The 17,492-nt window shown below is 38.1% G+C and overlaps 1 non-coding gene across 1 annotated transcript; it reads right to left on the bottom strand.

The window, feature by feature from the left end:
- Positions 1 to 17,150: 17,150 nt before the first annotated feature.
- LOC112826286 (U6 spliceosomal RNA) lies at positions 17,151 to 17,257 on the bottom strand. The gene has a single exon (XR_003208896.1). It is a non-coding gene; the product is annotated as a U6 spliceosomal RNA (small nuclear RNA).
- Between the last annotated feature and the right edge of the window lie 235 nt (positions 17,258 to 17,492).

The following is a 17,492-nucleotide window of genomic DNA, read 5'->3' as shown; positions in this document are numbered from 1 at the left end:
GTAAGTGTGTGCTTATACTTACACCTTCTTTGCTGTAAAGTGGGTCCTTTAGTCTGATGAGATGCTATATGTGATCACATGCTGGTGGATCATTCAGTCAGCCCTCTCAGAGGGGGGTAGTCTAAGGTATATCTGCTGAAAAGGCAAACCAATGCCCAGAATTTGTTTTTATTCTTATTAATTGCTGTCCTGCTTTTCGTACAGAACTAGCCCCATGTAAAAACAGTCCCCCTGTAAATACTGTTCCTTGACACTGTTGTATCACACGCCTATATGGTGGTTCCTTTTTCAGAAACTCTTTTCTTACCTGGTAGTTGTCTTCTTTTCTGGGTTGTTTTTAACTGAGGAAGAACAGCTCACCTGCTGGAGGAACCAGGCCCCCCGCCCCCCGCCCCGAGGCGCCCCGCCCCTTCCCATCCACCGCGGCCACCAGGCTCCAGAGGCTGTCTTATTCTTCCTTTAAGTCAGGAGTCACAAACGACATTTTTTTTTTCAATTAAGGAATAAAAACCCACAGCTCTACCTTTATATATGCCAGGAGTGTCCGCATCGCTGTCCACGTTCCCTCATTTGTGGCTGCTGATGACAACATGATGACTTACTGTACTATCGAAAACTATTTTTATGTAATTAATGTATGCTTTCTTATTTATAAATGCCTGATTTAAAAAGAAAAAAAAAGATTAATTGCTGTCCTTTCCTGAGCAAAAGTGGTTCAATGTAGTCAATTTGCTATCATGTGGCTTATTGGTCTTTTCAAGGGATGATACTATATTGAAGACTCAGCATTGGTCTTTGTTGTTGGCAAGTTGGGCGTTCAGTTGTGTAGTAGCTTAATGAGTCTTGGTAGGTGGGAGCTTATGCTACTACACTCATGTGTGGCCCCTATCCCTGACACCAGAGGCACTCTGTTCATGTGTCCATTGCACCAACCCTGGGGTGGCCAATGACAAAGAATGTTGACATTACCTGATTGAATCATTTTGTTTATCTGACTTTTTAATGAGTCTTCTGTGGTGGTTGCTTTCTGGTGGGCATTAATATGTGAAACAAGAATTTTCACACTTCATGCCGATTCACATACCTCTACCTTTTTTTCTTTTCTTTTTTTAAGGATTTTATTTATTTATTTGAGAGAGAGAATGAGAGAGAGAGAGCACAGAAGGAGAAGCAGACTCCCCCACTGAGCAGGGAGCCCGATGCGGGGCTCCATCCCAGGACCCCGGGATCATGACCTGAGCCAAAGGCAGACACTTAACCGACTGAACCACCCAGGTGCCCCTACCTCTACTTTCTCTACTCCTGATACCAGTTTTTGCAGATTGGCTTCTCCAGGAAGTCGATTCTTAGATGGAATTAGTGTGTGGGAAGTTTATTAGGTATGTTTGTGGGAGCAATGCCTGTAGATGGTTGTGGATTGAAGAAAGCATGATGAGGCAGAATGAAACACTGAGCTGCTGTAATGAAGTCTGAATAGAGGCCTCAGCTGACCATATGGGGGATTATAAAGCTAGAATGAGCTGGGGAGAAAGGGCTGGGACTTTATATATGCAATTTGTCAGTTACTGGATATAGGACTGCTAGAACAGAGCCATGACTTTGAGCAAGCTGACTTTCTTTAGCTGTGACAGTTCTCAGAGGGTGCTGTGGCCTAGGGCTGTCTGGCAGAATAACTAAATATTGGATAATAAATGCTCCATTTTTGGAAGGTAATCTGGATGGCACAATTCAATGTCCACCACTATAGGAAGTTGGAGGCCTTTTTTCAATTTGTACAATCTCGGTCTCTTTTAGTCCAAGCCACATCCATAACTTGAGAAAAACCTCTTTCTGGATGATGCATCTTCATAAGCTGCAGGAAAACACCCTTAAGACTCTTAGTAGCCATTTGTCTAATTGAGAGTCTACTGAACACTGTCTTAAATCTTCTGAGATCTTAGTAAATGTTTTATAATCACATCCTTCGGTTGATCTTTACTCTGAGGCCATTTCTTTAAGAATTTTTTGCTGGAGAGATTGGGTTGAGAAACAGTTTTACATTGCAGCCCAGCAAGTCCAGGGCCCTCTATATTTCCTGTACACTGTTTGCAAGCTGATTAATTCTTTCTTTGTGATCTCCCTCTTCTGGTACTTTATCATACACAGCTCAAGGGAGACAGCTGACTCTTTCAACATTCTGACTAGCTCGTTAGCTGGATCCACAAGTTCATTAGCTTTCAAATTACTTCAGCTAACAGTATTGTCAATTATTCCTCCATTACTTACCATGAGTTTCCATTTTTCCAGACTCCAGTAACAATCATCCCCGCCTCTGAGGCCTGACAACAGTTTGTTTACCAGTCCCTCAGCCATCCTTGCTGTGTTTCCAGCCTTTGCCCATCACATGATCCCAAATACAATGATGCATGTTTATGTTTTTTTATTAAGTCAGAACCCTACTTCTAGGTACCAATTTCTGTAGCAATTATTTATTGCTACATAATAATGCACCCCAAACTTTGTGGTTTAATACAACAACCTGTTTATTTACTCTTGGTTTTGCAGTTTGACTAGGTTCAGCTGGGTGGTTCTGCTAGTCTTTCTTGGGGTCACTGTCTGGCTGCTCCCCTGGGAGTATGTGTGGCTTTTAACTGGTGCTGTTGGCTGAGGGCTTTTTTTAGTTTTAAGTCTTCTCTTGCAGGATAATCTGCATTTTTTTTTTTTATATAGTCATTGCAAACATTAAAAAGGGTGAGAAAAGAATTCTAAAGGTTGGGTCCAATGTTTAGAAGTCACATGGCATTACATTGCCACATTCTATTGGTTAAAGAAAATCAAAGGCAAGCCCTGATCCAGGAAATAGACTCCACATCTTGATGAGAGAAATTTATAAGAATTTGTGGTCAAATTCGTTATTTGCATTTTAAAATAGTCTTGGTTAGCTCTCTTTTGATATCTTCTCGAGGCAATGTTTCTAATATTCATCCATTTTGTCATTCACTTCTTTATTCACTTATTCTTTATACTTATTCTTTATGTTATATTATTTATATTATTCTTTATTCACTTACACTTATTAAATGTAAGTTTAGCAAATATTTGTAGGATATCAAATATGTATTAGGCATTGTGATGAGCATTGGAGATGCAAAGATCTATACTTTGGAAACTGATAAAATTAAAACGTTCTTTTAAAATTGCAAAATTTTGAGAGCTTTATTATCACTTTTTTTCTTGAGTTTTAAATGTATTATCTCTGTGAAAAGCTTATAACTTATGATTCAGTTGAGCCACTCAGTTGCAAACAAAAGTTATGAAAGCTGAATAAAATGTCAAGATGAACAATGCCTTTCTGTGAATGATTTTTTCTAACTTCATTTTCCGAATAGCTTGATCCCAGACCACATAAATTAATAAAGAACAAGCAAAGATTTATTTTTCTCAAAAACAAAACAAGACAAAATATAGGGCTTGTTGTTTGCTTTGTTTTAAATTGAGATTTTTTTGTCTGTTTGTTTGTTTGTCTTTGTTTGTTTGTTTTTAATGATTCAGAGAAACCCCTTGGATATCCAGGCATCTATCAGTGCTATATCACCAAACCTAATGGGCCATGAATAGAAGTTATGTCTCTGGATGGGGAATTTGATCAGTCAAGAGAACTCCAGGTTCATCTCAAGTCTTTCAGTCAAGGACTTCCTGCCTTCCTTCCTTCCTTCCTTCCTTCCTTCCTTCCAGCCTCCTCCCTTCCCCCAAAGTTAGTTGCTTTTCCTCTAGGTTATTACAGCAACTGGTATAGCACCCTGATATGGAATATTTTGAATCATTCGCTTGACATATTTAACTTCAGTTATGATCTCAAGAGCAATGATTTATCTTTGCATTCTCTGGATCTAGCATGTACTTCATGTATTGTAGACACCTAATATCTTTGTTAAATACATGAATACATGCTATGATAGTTTGCCATAGGTGAATTAAGATGAAGTCAGAAATTACTCCAATTGCTTTGTAAACTTCTAGAGTGCTGGAAATACCTGTAAGGTCATAAAAATTCAGAGTTAGAAAAAACCTTTGAGTCAATCAGATCAATACTTTTTTCTTTTTTATATAGCTGAGTGAAAAGACTCAGGGGGTTTAAGGGACTGCTTATGGTAACACAGGTAGTTAATGGTAGAATAAGCACAAAACCAGAGTATTTGCTCACCAGAGTATTTCACACATACCAATATGTTTTCTCATCCCAGGATCTCTGAATGTTAGGTCTCATTTTTCACTGGGCAGCATATTCTCCAGTGCTGCCTAGAGTAACTATGAATATGCTCTTGTCAGCATGGACTTTACCACATTGACTAGCTAGCTCTCAAATCACTGTTTTTATTTGAGAAAACCTGTTGTGTTCAGGGAAAGAACCTTGGTATTTCCGTGTTATATTACTCTCCCATTCTGAACTCAGTGTATCCTTGGTATATAGAAAATGCTAAATAAAGATATGTTGTCAAATTTATTCATATTCTCGAAATGTAACTATATTCTAAAAAGTCAGGAATGAAAGTGTGTAGTTGGGAAGGAACAGGCCTTATAGATGTGATTATCCATTTGGAAATGATGAGAAATAAAATTAGGATGGTAGGATATGGAGCCAGTTTATGAAACAAATTGAACAAGGAGAAAGTTTTGGAACACTGGACACTCTTGCCTATTGTAAATGGCCATAGACTGTCATGCTTTTGTGTTGGGTTAAAGAGAATTGTAAATTTTTCCCTGGGGATTGGTATGAGTCAAGCAGTATGTTGCTACTGCTAAGGTTGATTTGGCACATATGTAGAGAAAGAGAAGCTATGTAGAGGAAGAGAGAGATATTAACACATAGATTCACACACACACAGGATCTCATAATAATCCAAGTGTGAGGTCATGAAAATGAGGTCTAAAGTAGTAGTAGGAATGCAGAATAAAGCACATATCTCCCATCTTTAGATTAATTTAACTAGTATTTTATTTTCCAGTTGCTCCACTGTTTTTCAGAATCACTTATATTTTCTTGCTTTTCTTACCCAACTTTCACTTTGAAATATGAGTCATTTCTGTGGTACTTATGAGTCTATGGAGAAAACCACTATTTTAAAGTAGTGGAGGAGATATAGAAGATATACTGGAAGATTTCATATAGGCAAAGTTCATTTTTATTTGTTTTCAGTATTACTGAATTTTATCCATCTTTTCTTTCATACCAGTCATATTGGGAGACTTTCTTAGTCTTTTTTCACAGGTGTGTCAAGTTAGACAAGGTGAAAGAAGGAAAGAGTATGTACTTATGGATTGTGAAGAATAAGGGATGAGGTGTGGAGCTACAGAAGCTGATGGAGGAGGACCAAAAATTATGACTATATTTTTTATTATTCACTTTTCCTTAGTCATTTTTTCCTTATTCACTTTTTCTACTCCTCCCCACCCCATTTTGGCTCAAGGGTCCTAGAGAGAGGAAGGGCCTTTATTGATTATAGAGCATTCCTGTTTCCCCCTACACTTGATTCAGCACTCTAGTAAGCAGGATGTGTTGTTCTTTGTAATCACATTTCTATAGGTTTTCAATCCTAAATAAGCCATTTCTTGGAGTTTGAAAGTAAACTTTCTCTGCTCTTAAATCTTCCATTTTTTTCTCTGCTCTCTATTATGAGCCTGGAGTTTCTGCACAACTGCCCTGTGATTTGGGCTGCATTTTTTGCTCTCCAAGTGCATCCTTCATGAAAGTGTTATATAAATGATATATTTAAGATTTTTTATTTATTTAAAAAAGAGATCAATTGGTTTTTAAGCAGATTCTTAACTTGACAAAGGAATTAACCATTAGATTATTGTCAGCATAGAGTCTCATGGTGCAATTAAAGTATCTTATTAAAACTTCTATTTATACTCTAAGTCATCAAAACATGACAGAAGGATATATAAAGGTTGGCAACTGATTTTCTCAGTGGGGTCTCAGGTGGCAGCATCTCAATAGATCACCTCATTCAGGTTTACTGGTTCAAAAACTGATTTTGATTTATTTATCTAGCGGTGATAAGCTTCACACTCAACCAGCCTACAAGATACTGATTTCTCCACTATTTCATTGAAACTGCTCTTATTGAGGTCAACCACTAGCCCCTTCTTGACAAATCTGATGGCTAATTTCCTCCCCTTATGTTACTCACGTTCTCAGCAATATTTGACTCAGCTGATTGCTCTCTTCTTGAAACTTACTGTACTTGACTCCTAAAACATACCATCCTTGTTTTTTCAGACATTACTGGCTTTTCTTGGTCTCCTTTGCTTGCATGGCATTCTCTGCTTGCTCTATACATAGTAGAGTGTTCAGGGTTCAGTTCTTAGCCCACCGTCTTCTCTGTTTGCTTTATTTATGCAATCTAATCTGGACTCATTACTTTAAGTGCTATTTGTGATGATTCCCAAATTTCTATTTACATTCCTGCACTCTCTATGAGCTACAGACCTGTATATCCAACTGCCTGCTTGTTGCCTCAAATAGGATATCAAATGAGCATCTCAAATTTAACAACTCCAAAACTGAGCACTTAATTTCCATCATCCACCACACCTGCCAGTTGGCTCTTCTCCTTACTTTCCCCTTCTCAGTAAATTCTTGATTCTTTTTTTCCCTTTCATTTCCCAAAGCTAGTCCATTAGTAGGTCCTCTCAGTTCTGTCTTCAAAATATATCCCAAATTCAAGTGATTCTGTCCTATTCTCATCAACTCAGCTACCAGCTAATTCTGAGGATGTCTTGTTAGGTACATTTACATTTATGATAAATGTCTTTTTCTATTGTTCTCTTTGACAATATATTATGGTCTTCTTTTCCCATTTTATATATATGTATATACATACATATTTACATGCATACATATATATAATAAATAAATATATGCATATGTGTATTTACACATACATGTATGTATCTATTGTTAACAGAAATTCAACTGAGTAGGGCGCCTGGGTGGCTCAGTCGTTAAGCATCTGCCTTTGGCTCAGGTCATTGTCCCAGGGTCCTGGGATTGAGTCCCGCATTGGGCTCCCTGCTCTGCGGGAAGCCTGCTTCTCCTTCTCCCACTCACCCCTGCTTGTGTTCCCTCTCTCACTATGTCTCTGTCAAATAAATAAATAAAATCTTAAAAAAAAAAGAAATTCAACTGAATAAATTTAAAGATCACATTGGCTTTATTCAGTGATTCATGAATCAGGCAGCATCCCATCTAGAAGAAGAAAGGAACTCCATTGCCCTGTAGACAAGAAAAGGTTTTTAAAGGCAGAAAAGGGGCAGAAAGAGGATTATTAGTAAAGAATGCATTGTTTCAGGCAAGGTCACCTTCCCAAGCGGAATGAAAGGGCCTATTGGGTGGATTACCTCATTAATGCTGATCAGGTAATTCCAGATTGCTTGACGAAGGCTTACATTCTTGAGTGGTTGAAACTGCAATTAGATTAGGTATTAAGTCTCGGTTTGCTGACATGGAGTTTAGCAGAAGTGACTCCATTTTGGGCCTGCTGTCTCCTTTTTAGCACTACGTATAACTTTTGGTCTAAATAATATTTGTCACCTTGACTAAATTTGTTAGCCCAGATTCCTTTTGTTAAATATTTACCTATTTAATCTTTATTTTAATCCTTTGTCTTTTTGTTTTAAGAGTGGTCTACTAGATAACATTTTGTTTTTTTTTTAAATCAACTGAGTCTCTACCATTTTAATGAATATATTTATGCTATTTGTAGGTATCATGTTATATAGTTCTGCTAGGATTTATTGCTCTGTATCATTGCATATTTTTCTACTTACTATACCTTTCCCCCCACTTTTCTTGTTTTCCATTGCATAGATCACATTTGTTTCTTTTGGCTTAAAGTTATATATTCTATTTTATTTTCATGCTGGTTGCCTTTGTAATAATGCCTGTTGCCCTTAAGACTGGTACTGATGTTTATTTACCCCAACTAATTTATCTTATTAATATATACATTGTTACTTTTAATAAGACAAACACTTTGATATATTCTTATGTCCTTTTTTTTTCTCTCTCTCTCCATGTCTATCATAGCAATATTGTCTACAATATTAATCCTGGGTAATAAATATGCTTTATCTTTTCCTGGTTTAAATTTTTTAAATTTAATTTTTAGGCAAAAAGAAACTTTGCTGATATATACTTTTACTTTTCATGCCTTTTAGTATTTAAACATGGATTTCTGTGTGGCAGAAATTCTGAGACCCCATATGCCTAAAAATGTTTTTATTATACCCTCAAATTTTAATTTTGCTGTATAGAAAACTCTAGGTTCAGAGGTCTTTTCCTTCAGTGCTTTAAAAATATTACTTCATTGATTAGCATTCATTACAGGTGCCAAGATGTCTGAGGACAATTAATTTTTTTTTTTTTTAAATTGTAGGTGACTAGCTTTTTTACTCTGGCAACTTTTTAGAATTTTCTCTTTGAAATGCACTTCAGGAAGAGCTATCTCACTAGGTGTCATTCCCCAGGCTTGAGCTTATGGAGGAGTGGAGAACATGCTACAAGTCTCTGATCAGCTCCAGCCCTATTTCAATCACAGCCTCCAGCAGGGTTTTACTTTGTCTTGACATTGTCATGCATATTTAGTCACCCAAGAGTTGGGCTATTGCTAGTTGAATTCTGCAATGAAGGGGCAAGTAGTAACTATCTTAAGACAATTCTGGGGATGGGCAAGAATAAAACCTAAACATTTGCCTTCAACCTAGTTTCTCACTGCAGTGTTTTCTGCTTCTCTGCCCTAGGGTGAATCCACTATCCCCTCCAACACCTATTAAAGACAGTCTTCACTCTGCATGGATGTCTCCTGCAGTTATAACTGCCATTAATACCTGGAATCTGTGTTTTCCTCTTGCTTTTGTAGTTTCTCCAAGGTTGATTCTGGTTGAGAGAGCCAGGAGGCCACACTAATTTGTCATGTTGAAAATGTAGGTTAAATTTAATAGGGTTAAAATCCATTTTCTCTCATATAAATCTTGAATAATAGGGGTGCCTGGGTGGCTCAGTCATTAAGTGTCTGCCTTCAGCTCAGGTCATGGTCCCAGGGTCCTGGGATCGAGCCCCGCATTGGGCTCCCTGCTCAGCGGGAAGCCTGCATCTCCCTCTCCCACTCCCCCTGCTTGTGTTCCCTCTCTAGCTGTCTCTCTCTCTGTCAAAAAATAAATAAAAAATCTTTAAAAAAATCTTGAATAATGGCAGTCATTCTTTTTTTCTTTTGTAGTCATTTTTTTAAAAAAAAAACCCCAAACAAAAAAATAACAGGGAGACTTTTTTATGCTTTTGTCTTTGACCTACGAAATAGTTCACCAAAAAACTCAATGAAACTTAAAAAGCATAGAAAAAATTAATTTACCAGTCTGTGAAACACTCCTTCCTCTCTGTTTCCTGACTTTTAGGAAGACAAGTGTAGGTCTTATTCAATCATTGTAACTTTCTATACATATTAGATATAGTATAGAAACCCAGGTTTAATGTTTCATGCTGCCACACTCTAGCTGTTAAATTTTGGACAGATTCTTTAAACTCCTAGAACTGGAATATCTTATCTACAAGTTGAAAGGGTTGGAGTTCATGACTGATTTTTGTCTCTTTTTTCTTTTTTTTCCAGCTGTATCAAGATATAATTTACAACTAAAATTGCAAGATATTTAAAGTGTACAACATGATTTAATATATGTATACACTGTGAAAGAATTCTCCCCATTGACTTAGTTCACACATCCATCATCTCACATATTTGCTTTTTTTTTTTTTTTTTTGGTGAGAACATTTAAGTTCTACTTTCTTAGCAAGTTACAATTATACAATACCGTGTTAACGACTATAGTCACCATGTTATCCATTAGATTCTCAGATTTTATTTGTCTTATAACTGAAAGTTTGTACCCTTCACCAACCTCTCCCTATTTTCTCTATCTCCCAGCCAACCACCAATCGACTCTGTTTCTGAGTTTGCCTTTTGTCTTTCTCTTTCTGGCTTATTTCACTTAGCATAATACCCTCCAGGTTTTTTTTTTTAATAATTTTTATTGTTATGTTAATCACCATACATTACATCATTTGTTTTTGATGTAGTGTTCCATGATTTATTGTTTGTGCATAACACCCAGTGCTCCATGCAGAATGTGCCCTCTTTAATACCCATCACCAGGCTAACCCATCCTGCCACCCCCCTCCCCTCTGAAACCTTAGTTTGTTTTTCAGAGTCCATCGTCTCTCATGGTTCGTCTCCCCCTCCGACTTACTCCCTTCATTCTTCCCCTCCTGCTATCTACTTCTTCTTTTCTTTTCTTAACGTATATTACATTATTTGTTTCAGAAGTACAGATCCGTGATTCATCAGTCTTGTACAATTCACAGTGCTCACCATAGCACATACCCTCCCCAATGTCTATCACCCAGCCACCCCATCCCTCCCACCCCCCACCACTCCAGCAACCCTCAGTTTGTTTCCTGAGATTAAGAATTCCTAATATCAGTGAGGTCATATGAGACATGTCTTTCTCTGACTTATTTCACTCAGCATAACACCCTCCAGTTCCATCCACGTCATTGCAAATGGCAAGATCTCATTCCTTTTGATGGCTGCATGATATTCCATTGTGTATATATACCACTTCTTTTTTATCCATTCATCTGTCGATGGACATCTTGGCTCTTTCCACAGTTTGGCTATTGTGGACATTGCTGCTATAAACATTCGGGTGCACGTACCTCTTCGGATCCCTACATTTGTATCTTTGGGGTAAATACCCAGTAGTGCAATTGCTGGATCGTATGGTAGCTCTATTTTCAACTGTTTGAGGAACCTCCATACTGTTTTCCAGGGTGGTTGCACCAGCTTGCATTCCCACCAACAGTGTAGGAGGGTTCCCCTTTCTCCACATCCCCGCCAACATCTGTCGTTTCCTGACTTGTTAATTTTAGCCATTCTGACGGGTGTGAGGTGGTATCTCATTGAGGTTTTGATTTGGATTTCCCTGATGCCGAGCGATGTTGAACACTTTTTCATGTGTCTGTTGGCCATTTGGATGTCTTCTTTGGAAAAATGCCTGTTCATATCTTCTGCCCATTTCTTGCTTGGATTATTTGTTCTTTGGGTGTTGAGTTTGATAAGTTCTTTATAGATTTTGGATACTAGCCCTTTATCTGATATGTCATTTGCAAATATTTTCTCCCATTCTGTCGGTTGTCTTTTGGTTTTGTGGACTGTTTCTTTTGCTGTGCAAAAGTTTTTTATCTTGATGAAATCCCAATAGTTCATTTTTGCCCTGGCTTCCCTTGCTTTTGGCGATGTTTCTAGGAAGAAGTTGCTGCGGCTGAGGTCGAAGAGGTTGCTGCCTGTGTTCTCCTTTAGGATTTTGATGGACTCCTGTCTCACGTTTAGGTCTTTTAACCATTTGGAGTCTATTTTTGTGTGTGGTGTAAGGAAATGGTCCAGTTTCATTCTTCTGCATGTGGCTGTCCAATTTTCCCAACACCATTTGTTGAAGAGACTGTCTTTTTTCCATTGGACATTCTTTCCTGCTTTGTCAAAGATGAGTTGACCATAGAGTTGAGGGTCCATTTCTGGGCTCTCTATTCTGTCCCATTGATCTATGTGTCTGTTTTTGTGCCAGTACCATACTGTCTTGATGATGACAACTTTGTAATAGAGCTGCAAGTCCGGAATTGTGATGCCGCCAGCTTTGCTTTTCTTTTTCAACATTCCTCTGGCTATTCGGGGTCTCTTCTGGTTCCATACAAATTTTAGGATTATTTGTTCCATTTCTTGGAAAAAGGTGGATGGTATTTTGATGGGGATTGCATTGAATGTGTAGATTGCTCTAGGTAGCACTGACATCTTCACAATGTTTGTTCTTCCAATCCATGAGCATGGAACGTTTTTCCATTTCTTTGTGTCTTCTTCCATTTCTTTCATGAGCATTTTATAGTTTTCTGAGTACAGATCCTTTGCCTCTTCGGTTAAATTTATTCCTAGGTATCTTATGGTTTTGGGTGCAATTGTAAATGGGATCGACTCCTTGATTGGTCTCTCTTCTGTCTTGCTGTTGGTGTATAGGAATGCCACTGATTTCTGTGCATTGATTTTATAGCCTGCTACTTGACTGAATTCCTGTATGAGTTCTAGCAGTTTTGGGGTGGAGTCTTTTGGGTTTTCCACATACAGTATCATATCATCTGCAAAAAGTGAGAGTTTGACTTCCTCTTTTCGATTTGGATGCCTTTGATTTCTTTTTGTTGTCTGATTGCTGTGGCTAGGACTTCTAATATTCTGTTGAAAAGCCCAGTTAGTATCTTTAAAGTCATGATTCTGAACTCTAGGTCCGACATCGTAGTAATGTCCATATTGAGTAGGTCCCTGGCAGACGGTACTACCTCTTGTTTTTTTTGCTGAGGTGATTTTTTTCATCTTGTCATTTTGTCCAGAGGAGGACAGATGAATGAGAGAACAGAATGCTAACAGGTTAACAACGTCTCCAGCCAATATACTCTATAGAAATCAGAAAAGACCTGAAACCAGGGGAAAAGAAAGGGAAAGAAAGAAGAGAAAAAAAAAAAAGGAAAAAGAAAAAGATAAAAACAAAGAAAAACAGAACAAAACAAAAGAAAAAACCCGGAATATGATCAAATATGATCAGGCTAGTGCATAGATCAGTGCCACACACTAGCTTTTGGGCATATTTTGGTCTGTTAGAAGAAAGTGCCTGCTAAAATTTTAAAGGAAGAAAGACTTATATATGTACAAAATAAGGGTTGATACAATGAAGGGATGGCAGATGACTGTAAAGATGAAAATTATAAAAGATTTTATAAAAGGAATTGATAAGAAGTTGTTTTTAAAAAGAAAGAAGAAGATTTAAAAAGAAAAAGAAAAAAAAGGGAGAGAATGTGATCAGGCAGGAGAATAGAACAAAGCCATACACTAGTGATTTAGGGTATATTTTGATCTGTTAGAAGAAATTGTATCTCAAAATTTTAACGAGAGAACAACTTTTATATATATGCCAAAAATAAGGGTAACTACTATGAAGGGATAAAATATGACTCTAAAAATGAAAAATAAAAAATGTTTTTTTTAAAAAAGGGATTGATAAGATGTTGTTTGGAAAAGGGAAAAAGAAAAATTAAAAAAAAACGTTAAAAAATTAACTTTGAAAAACTAATGAATTATGGTAAAAAAGCCATGAATTCTATGTGCAGTATTCCCCTAGCGCTGGAGTTCTCCCGTTCTCCTTGATCGGTAAACTTGGTCTTGGCTTGCTGGCTGTTCGTGCTGATCTTCTGGGGGAGGGGCCTGTTGCCACGGTTCCCAGATGTCTTTGCTGGAGGCTGAATTGCCCCGCCCTTGTGTGTCTGGGCTAAGCAAGCTGCTCCGGTTTGCTCTTAGGAGCTTTTGTTCCCTGCAAGCTCTCCGTACAGCTTTGGAGGACCAGAGTGAAAATGGTGGCCTCCCAATCTCCGCCCGGACGAGCTGATAACTCAGGGCCCCGCTCCTCAGTGTGCCCCCAGGGAAAAGCAGTCACTCCCGTCTCCCCGGTCTCTGGCTGCACTCCGTGCTCACCCGGCCTGTGATTGAACATTTCTATCTCTGGCACCCGAGCGGTGTGGAGTCTCCAAACCCAGCAGATCCCTGCGGTGCGCTTCCGCGCCTCTCCTCCCAGGGGAGGAAGGGGAGTCTCCCAGGCTCTGCCGCTTGTTGGGTCCCTGCTGGAGGAGCAGTGGCCCGACTGGGCCACGGATCACAGTTTATGGCAACCCCGAGCTGAGAGCCTGCGCCTCGGCTCCGTCTCTGCGGCTGGCTTCCCTGCTCCGATACCTGGGAGCTCTGCTGCACTCAGGCACCCCCGGTCTTTCTGTGACCCCGAGGGTCCTGAGACCACACTGTCCCACAAGGGTTCCACCCCCCGCTTAGCCACTGGAGGGACGTCCCTCAGCGGAGCCGGCTGCTAAAAGTTCCGATTTTGTGCTCCGCGGCTCTATCACTTGCCAGAAGCAGCTGACGGAGGCCCCCTCCCCCGCCGTCTATCTTCCCGAATATCGCCTCGGATTCACTTCTCCGCACGTCCTACCTTCCAGAAAGTGGTCGCTTTTGTGTTCAGAGAGTTGTTACTCTTCTTATCTTCAATGTCCTGTTGAGTTCGTAGGTGTTCAGAATGGTTTGATCCCTATTCAGCTGAATTCCTGAGACCAGACGAAATCCAGGTCTCCTACTCCTCTGCCATCTTGCTCCGCCCCCCAATGCCCTCCAGGTTTATCCATGTTGTGGCAAACGGCAGGGTTTCCTTCTTTTTTAAGGCTGAATTATATCCGTATCTATATCTATAACCTATATCTCACATCTTCTTTATCTATCCATCCATTCATCCATTGACAGACACTTAAGTTGTTTCCATATCTTGGCTATTGTGAATAATGCTGCAGTAAACATGGGAGTGCAGATGTTGTTTTCAAGATTATGATTTTATTTCCTTTGGATATATATTTCAGAAGTGGAATTGCTGGGTCATATGGTAGTTCTATTTGTATCTTTTTGAGGAACCTCCATACTGTTTTTCATATTGACCGCACCGGTTTACATTCCCACCAACAGTGCATGCTGGTTGCCTTTTCTCCACATCCTTGCCAGCATTTGTTATCTCTTGTGTTTTTGTTAATAGCCATTCTAACAGCTGTGTGGTGATATCTCATTGTGGTTTTGATTTGCATTTCCCTAATGGTTAGTGATGTTGAGTAGCTTTTATGAGCCTGTTGGCCATTTGTATGTTTTCTCTGGAATATGTCTATTCAGGTTCTTTGCCCATTTTTAAAATTAGGTTATTTGTTTTTCTACTATTGAGTTGTATGAGCTTCTTATATATTTTGGATATTAACCCCTTATTGGATAGGTGGTTCACCAGCATTTTCTTCCATTCCATAGTTTGTCTTTTTATTTTGCTGATAATTTCCTTTGCTATGCAGAAGCTTTTTGGTTTGATGTATGTATGACCACTTGTTTATTTTTGCTTTCTTTGCCTTTGTTTTTGGCATTAAATCCAAAAAAATCATTGTGAAGACCAGTGTCAAGAAGCTTACTCCTCATGTTTTCTTCTAGAAGTCCTTCGGTTTCAGGTCTTAAATTCAAGTCTTTAACCCATTTTGAGTTTATTTTTGTGTATGATATAAGAGAGAGACTCAGTTTTATTCTTCTGCATGTGGCTATCCAGTCTTCCCACCACCATTTATTAATTTCCCATTGTATATTCTTGGCTCCTTTGTCATAAGTTAATTGACCATCTACACATATGCTTTATTCTGGGCTCTCTATTCTTTTCCATTAGGTTCCTTTCTACTTTGTGATTTTTATGACGGTGATTATATGGAGTTTTCAATAATTTATTTTATTCCTAAAAAGTTTTACTGTTGTGAAATCCTTGTCTACCATTGATGAACAGTTTTATAAAATCCTGCAGATAAATAGTAAGTACGTGGTATGAAAAAAGCAAATTTTTAGCCTCTAGGATTAGCAGTTGGCATGTATGTTCAAATTACAGTAGTGGCCCACAACTTCAAGTGTCCATGGGAATGAACTGTAGAGAGTTTGAAGAAAAGTACAAATGTATTTGTGAAATATATTGCTGCTACGCTACATTTTAAATAGTTAAATCAGATTCTCTAGACATGGGGACAAGGCTTAGATATTTTTTAAAAGCTAGATTTTTCTAATTTGCAGGGAAAGGTGAGAGTAATTAAAAGCTAATAGGCTAAAGGTAATTGAAGAGGCAAAAGTGAAAGAGATTCAGTTTGAACAGTTCAATTTGAACAGTTTTGAAAAAGTTCGAAATATAAATGACAATTTTTAAGTAATATACAACAAACTTAATAACAAGTGAATTCTGGAAATACATAATTTGAAAAAAATTAAAAAGAACATTACTGCTAAAGCACAAATTAAAACTCCTTTTCTAGTTCAAGTTTGTGAAATACATATTGGATATTGGATATTGGATATAATACACATAGTGTTTTTTGCTTCTCTTTGGACTGTTTGGGAGTCAAATGAAAATCCCTGTTAAGTTTCAGGCATTTTCTCATTTGATTTCTGAAATTGTTTTATTTTTAAAGATAAGTATGTATGAAAAAAAAGCTTTAGGAGGCAAAAGGATTATATCACTAAAGCATATATAAGAAGTACTCATTATCTAAGAGTAAGGAATAATTGATAAGTGGTGTATTCATTTCCTAGGATTGCTCAAACAGTTCACCACAAATCTGGTGTCTTAAAAGAAGAAAAATTTATTCTCTCACAATTCTGGAAGGCAGGTGTCAGGAAAGCTGTCCTCCCACCAAAGGCTCTAGGGGGGAATTCCTCTTTGCATCTTCTAGTTTGGGGTGGTTCCTGGCATTTCTTGGCTTGTGGCAGCATAATTCCAATCTAAGCCTCTATCTTCACACAGCTTTCCTTTCATGTATCCCTAGGTGTTTTTTTCCATCTTTTATAAGGAGGCTAACTGAATTTCGGGCCCACCCAAATTCAGTGTGCTCTCGTCTGGATCCCTACCCTAATTACATCTGCAAAGACTCTATTTCCAAATAAAATCATATTCTGAGGTTCTGGTGGACATTAACCTTTAGGGGTACTGTTCAACCTACCATACCAGGTAAACGCCATCTGTGATGAATCTGTTAAATATGGAGACCAAATTTTTATAGTAAATAGTGTGTGTGTGTGTGTGTGTGTGTGTGTGTGTGTGTGTGTGTGTGTTATGGGAAGAATTCTTTAGTACAAATTAATAAAAAATAAATTAATATAATAAATAAAAATTAATAAAGAATTAGTTCTTTAATTAGAATTTCTCTGAAATGTGAAACTAAAAAAAGCCTACATTATATTGGCTATAATTGTATCTATGTATGAATTATTAGTGTTTACATATATACACTTTGTGTATATATATATACGTATATACACACACACACACACACACACACACACACATACATACATACAGATACAACACCATTTGCCTCATGGTTTTGTTCTCCAGAAGAATCATACGAAGGCTCATATTTTCAAAAACATCTGTAAGCTTCATTTATTTTCCAAGAGGTCTTTTTAAATCTTTTTTTTTTTAATATGGAATACTTCACGAATTTGCACATCACCCTTGCGCAGGGGCCATGCTAATTTTCTCTGTATCATTCCAATTTTCGTATATGTGCTGCTGAAGCAAGCACTTAAAATCTTTTTTTTTTAAGATTTATTTATTTTTTTAGAGAGAGCACAAGTGGGAAGGGCAGAGGGAAAGGGAGAGAATCTCACCAGGACGAGCACAGAGCCTGAGATCATGACCTGAGCCAGAACCAAGAGTTGGAGGCTTAACTGACTGTGCCACCCAGGAGCCCCAAAATCTTTTTATATTCACATACCACACACACATATGCCACAGACACCACACAAACCTCTTGTACC

The sequence above is a fragment of the Callorhinus ursinus genome, unplaced genomic scaffold (assembly GCF_003265705.2).
Source record: "Callorhinus ursinus isolate GAN/ISIS: 27379988/994484 unplaced genomic scaffold, GSC_fseal_2.0 scaffold4, whole genome shotgun sequence".
Taxonomy (NCBI): Eukaryota; Metazoa; Chordata; class Mammalia; order Carnivora; family Otariidae; genus Callorhinus; species Callorhinus ursinus.
The sequence above is the reverse complement of the archived record's forward strand: the minus strand, read 5'-3'. Positions and strand labels throughout refer to the sequence as shown.